At 36.3% G+C, this 6,000-nt stretch overlaps 1 protein-coding gene across 2 annotated transcripts in view; it reads left to right on the top strand.

Annotated features, from left to right (window-relative positions):
• LOC106871604 (titin) overlaps positions 1-6,000 on the top strand; it is a 454,558-nt gene that overhangs the window by 69,800 nt on the left and 378,758 nt on the right. The gene's annotated exons all lie outside the window — the stretch shown is intronic.

Below are 6,000 nucleotides of genomic sequence, written 5' to 3' on the forward strand. Positions count from 1 at the left end.
TATATCAAATGACTTAGTAGAGGTTCCCTTGTTGGCAAAAATCCACTGTGCATTTGATATTTTGGTATCCATGGTATACTACTAACATCATAATAATTAATCAATGGTCTGAGTGGAAGCTATAAGCAAACAGTTATTAGTTAATTGAAATTTCTCTCTTAATTGGAGAGAAAATTTTTTTTTAAATACCAGTAATTGTTAGAGACTCCCAAAGAGAAGGGAAGATAATTTAGGGAAATTAGGAACTAATCTTTCAATTAATTTACATGCTTAGGAAATGGAAAAACTGGTCTTTGTTTACAGGCAAATTATAACTATGGACATGTTTCAGTCTTAGACTTCATCAACATAGTACATTCTAATCAAGTTGAGAAAGATTTTTTTTTTTTCATATAAAACAAAACATTTGCAAATAATTTTTAGACTTTAATCTTAATAGCTTATGGTGAGGGGGTAGATTAATGTATCAATTAATGTATGCCATTTTTTTGTTTGTTTAAGTTGCTATGGTGCGAGAGTAAATTGTGTGAGTGACAGAAAATATCATTAATGTACAGGAATGAAAATATATTTAGCAACAAGTAGAATGTCTGTATGTTCCTATGTAGAATCATTGAAAGATGTTATTTATTTTGTTGGATATCAATATCAGCTCTAGGAAAAAATACTTCTGTCAAGAATTCTAAATGTCAACGAGGCGATTGGCCATATAGGAACGCACTGGACTATTAAAACAACAACAACCAAACATTTTTATGTCTATGCAGTTTACCCACTAAAGAGTTGAGATCACCAATCTGTGACTTGTTGCCTTAGCAACGAACTGCTGAAGTGTAACGAACTGGAAGTAATTGTCTGCCCTTCAGCTGTTCTGCTGCTGTCATCATCATCATCATCCTCATCACCACCATCATCATTGCCTACCATCAACATCATCATTACCTATTATCATTATCGTAATTGTCATCAATTAATGTATGCCGGGTTTTTTTTTGTTGTTTTTTTTAAGTAAAACTGATAACAGGTTGAATGGTTCTTGAAATGAGAACATTTCTAATGTGTCTTAACTATTTTTCACCATCCCTTCTAAGTATTCCTAATAGCATTCTAAAGACTGGGCCTGTCTCACCCCCTAGGAACTACCCCACAGTCCTCCTTCTCTGTATGATGTATCATCATGTCACTATTTCATACCCAGAATACATCAGATATCAAGGTTTACAAAACATACTTTGCAACAGAAGATAATTTCATCCCTCTTTAATACCATATAACAACATATTGTGATTCACTTCCCACTAGGTATTACTCCCATGCAAAAATTAGCTCCTTGTACCTAATCATAAGGAATATGCATAAGTAGTAGTGGTAGTGGTGGTGTGATGGATGGTAAACCAATAGGGTGCCAGATAAAATACCTTATAGTGTTTCTGAGTTCAAATCCCATAAGGATCAACTTTGCTTTTCTCCTTCTAGGGTCAATAAAATATACTATCAACCAAGCCATGGGGAAGGGCAAACATCTGGTTCATAGCTTTATGGCTTTGGACAAACTAGATTAGACATTAATGTGAGGCCCGGAGATCCCTTCAACCAGTTTGGCAACCTTTTGCATCCTCTTACAAACTCAGCTGTTCTGACTTCATCTTGCCACTGGGCACATTGTGCAAGAGCAAGAGAGTGTCTGATGAATGCCTAGCTTTTTCACTGTAAAAGACAAAAAAAAGCCCAACAAACCTTGCACTACTCTAGTAGTCAGTGTCAGATTGATGAACAAACTATCACATTGATTTGGAATATGCAAATCATTAACATGCCTTAGACCCTGTTCACAATTTTCAACATAAAGAGGAATTTCCTACTTATTTTATCTTGTTTCAATCATTAGACTGTGGCCATGCTGGGGCACCACCTTGAAGACTTTTTAGGTGAATGAATCGACCTCAGTACTTATCAATTTTTAAAGCCTGGTACTTATTCTATTTGTCTCTTTTGCCAAACCACTAAATTAGGGGATGTAAACACACCACGCTGTTGTCAAGCAGTGGTGGGACACACACACACACACACACACATACACACACACATATGTGACAGGCTTCTTTCAGTTTCTTATTTCTTTATTGCCCACAAGGGGCTAAACATAGAGGGGACAAACAAGGAGATTAAGTCAATTACATCAAACCCAGTGCGTAACTGGTACTTAATTTATCGACCCCGAAAGGATGAAAGGCAAAGTTGACCTCAGCGGAATTTGAACTCAGAACATAATGGCAGTCGAAGTACCGCTAAGCATTTTGCCCGGCATGCTAACGTTTCTGCCAGCTCGCCGCCAGCTTCTTTCAGTTTCTGTCTACCAAATGCTCTCACAAAGCTTTTGTTGGTTCAAGACTATAGTAGAAGGCATTTGCTCGAGATGCCACACAGTGGAACTGAACCTGGAAAGTAAGCTTCTTACCAAACAGCCACGCCTGTGCCTATATTTTTGTATCACAAAATAAACAAGAAAACTATAAAGCTGTCATAAATTGCAATGGTTCATTCATACATATCAAAATACATACTAGCTGGGCGTCAAATAACCTTGAATAATACTTGTTAAATGCTGCAACCAAATTTAAAGTGTTTCTGTTGTCGGCAGTTATTGTGTTTTCAGTGATCTCCATTTCATAAGTAAATATAAGATCAGCTGATTTACATCTTTCATTGCTTGAAAATACGAAAATAAGTAAAACAAAAAATTCTTGGTGCAGTTTGTGAATTTCCAGCTTAAAAATAAATTTTATTATATTAATCTGCTTCATTATATTAAGCTTTATTCTTTTTCTCTATCCATGGATTGTTTACAGAACAGTGTAGTTTCTTCCTCTCTGTCTATCCATTTATCCATTTATCTAGTTAGCTCTCTCTTTCTCTCTCTCTCTCTCTTTCTCTCTCTCTCTCTCTCTCTCTCCCTCTCTCTCTCTCTCTCAAAAAATAAATATATATGTATGTATATATATATATATATATATATATATATATATATATTGGGTCACCCCATAAATAATGTGGGTTTTTTTTATACTTCTTTTATTTTTCAAAATTAAGGTAAAGTCCTTTCTTAATCTAAAATACACTCTCCTTCATTTTCTACAGTGCTCTTTCATCTATCTGGTAGACTTGCAAAGCACCTCTTCCAAAATTCACTTGTTCATGATGAAAAATTCTCCTCCAGTACTGTTCTGACCTTGTCTACAGAATTCATAACTTTTTCCATCCAAATGATTTTGAAGACTGTGGAATAAATGATAATCAGATGGGGCAATGTCCAGCAAATATGGTGGCTGGGACATCGTTTCCATTCAAACTACTCCAGCCTTTGGAATGTCATCCTCACTGTATGTGGCTGAGCATTATCCTGATGGAAGAGCACCTTTCGTCTTGAAACCAGAGATGGTCATTTTTCTTTTAGCATTGACTTGAATGACCAAATCCAAGCTTCTCTAGTAGTTCCTCAACAGTACAATGGGATTTTGTTCCACCAGGGTTTACAGGATATCCTTGTTGAGCTCTACAGATCTAGGACAAGGCTCGTCTTCTAGGCTGTAGTTCCTGGCTCATAATTTCTGGAACCACCGTTGACACTGGTTTACACTTATTGTCGAATCTCCATATACTGCATTAATATTCCTCACACTTTACGTTGTGTTGTTGCCTTTATCAAACTCATAAAGCAAAATATGCGGAATATGCTCTTTTGTCACTGCCATTATAGTTTTGGAAAAATAACTGTTAAAATCGAATTGCACTCTTCAAAACTTGCACTAAGAATAAGGCAAGGTAAAATTACTACCTGCTTTTATAGCAAGTTGATGCAGGTAGTTTATCCCATCCTCCTCTGACTTTTAGTTCATGCAATTGAAAAAAATACATTATTCATGGGATGACCCAATATATATATATATATATATATATATAAACTTACGGCTGTATGGTTAAAAAGTAAATGCATGGCAACTTAGACAAACATCTTCTGCTGTAAGCCTCAGTTTGATTAATGGCTTGTAAGTTAAATTTGGTAGATGGTAACTGTTGTACTGAAACCCACACATACACACACACACACATGCACATACACATAAGGTCCTGCATTCTCTCCTGATGATCCCTGAACCTACTGGCTTTCTGCTACTAGTATATAGAGTTTTTGATTGACTGCACTTGTACAAGCAAGCTGTTTCCAAGTCTGTATATAAATACATGCATACACATATTTGCATGTTGTTTGGCTTGGTTCAAATTCAGAATCTATTTTTAATATATAATTTCAACAAATTCATTGGATGTCGAACATAATCATCATCCTCAACGTCATGTGTGTTTTCTTCATTTCACAAGTCCATACCAAGGTTAGTAGCTACCTCCAGTACAGTATGTGAAATACTGTACTTTGTTGTTATTTAACTCCATTCCTGAGTGAGCAGTCCTTAATCAGAAATGTTCCAGCTAGGACTACCATGTCTAATTGCCAGGAATTATATACCCAAAACTACATTAGCCACCCCTGTGTCCTAGATGTCTCTGTTAAGTTGGCAAGATGTAATTTGTTTGCTATTTCTAGCAGGCTGAGTAACCAGGTCACTGTTCCTCCCTACCCTGTTGGTTAGTGTGAACTGAAGTACTATGTATGTTGTTAGTATGTGTGGTGTATAATAAACTGCAATACTGTGTGGGTTAGTATGGTGTGTGTGTGTGTGTGGTATGTAATATTTTAGTGTGTTTGTATGGAGTATGAGCTGTATTACAGTGTTAATTGCTTCCTGTAATCTTCTATGATGTATTAATTAGTATGAGAGTGAGCTAAGAACTTGTGGATCTTTCAGCAGGCTAACTGTAATAAAAGTAGGCACAGAAAGCCAACAGGACAGTCTTTTCTAGCCAAACTGACATTAATACCACGACAAAACAGATGTCAACAACTTTAATTCTTTACCCTCCTTCATGTTTGTGAGTTTTGCTGACAAAAGCCAAATGTTTCTCCTCCCCAACTTCCTGTGTAACAATACCGTTTTTTATTGGTAATATAAAATTTTTTAAAAAATAGGTGACTACTTGTCTAAACTGTAATCCACAATACAACAAACTGAAGCACTAAGATGGAACTGCAAGCGTTCAGATGTCTGTGTCAAGAGACAAAAGACTTACTTATAGCCTGTTGCACTTTCTTTTGTCTTTCTTTCCTCTATCCCTTCCTCTCTCTTTTTCTCTCATTCTCCTTCCCCCTCCTCCTAATTAATCCCATTATTTCTTAATAATCTTCTGTTTGTCGTTGAACATTGTAATTAATTTGCTGTGTTAAGCTGACAACGTTGTTGTTGGCGCTGTTGATTCGATGGTGAGGGCGTTGGGTCATCAGTCGTCGACTGGCTAGCAGTGTAGGTTTGTCGAGTGAAGTGGATGGGTTGGTGGGGTTCATGCTTTTGCTCAGCTCCTCCTGCTTAATTAACATTCCCTTTTGGCAACTTTCTTTTCATATCTGAATAACACTAATCAGATAATCTTAATCTACAGAAGAAGAATTATCCTATCCCAAGCATGTTTATAAAAAATTAAAATTAAAACAAAAACAAAAAAGAAAATCTCACATAAAAATTTTTAAAAACTTTTTGAAACACCCACTTATCCTGCCTCCTTTACAATTTACATCCCACCTCTTTACTGACAAATTACTATTGTTGTTGTTGATATTATTAGTTGTATTTGTTACTGGATTGGTTGTGATTGTTAGTGCTGGTAGTGTTCTCTATGGTGGTAATAAATAATCTTGGTAGTGATATTAGCGGAGGTGGTAGTGGGTGTATGTGCAGGCTCTGATCTGACAGGCAGATGGATAGAAATACCTGGTGGCAATAACTAAGTCTTGACATTCACACTCATGCATGCACTCTCACTCTTTCTATCTCTTTCTCTCTCTCTCTCTCTCTCTCTCTCTCTCTCTCTCTCTCTCTCTCTCTCTCT

This window comes from Octopus bimaculoides, chromosome 4 (assembly GCF_001194135.2).
Source record: "Octopus bimaculoides isolate UCB-OBI-ISO-001 chromosome 4, ASM119413v2, whole genome shotgun sequence".
In the NCBI taxonomy this organism is placed as follows: domain Eukaryota; kingdom Metazoa; phylum Mollusca; class Cephalopoda; order Octopoda; family Octopodidae; genus Octopus; species Octopus bimaculoides.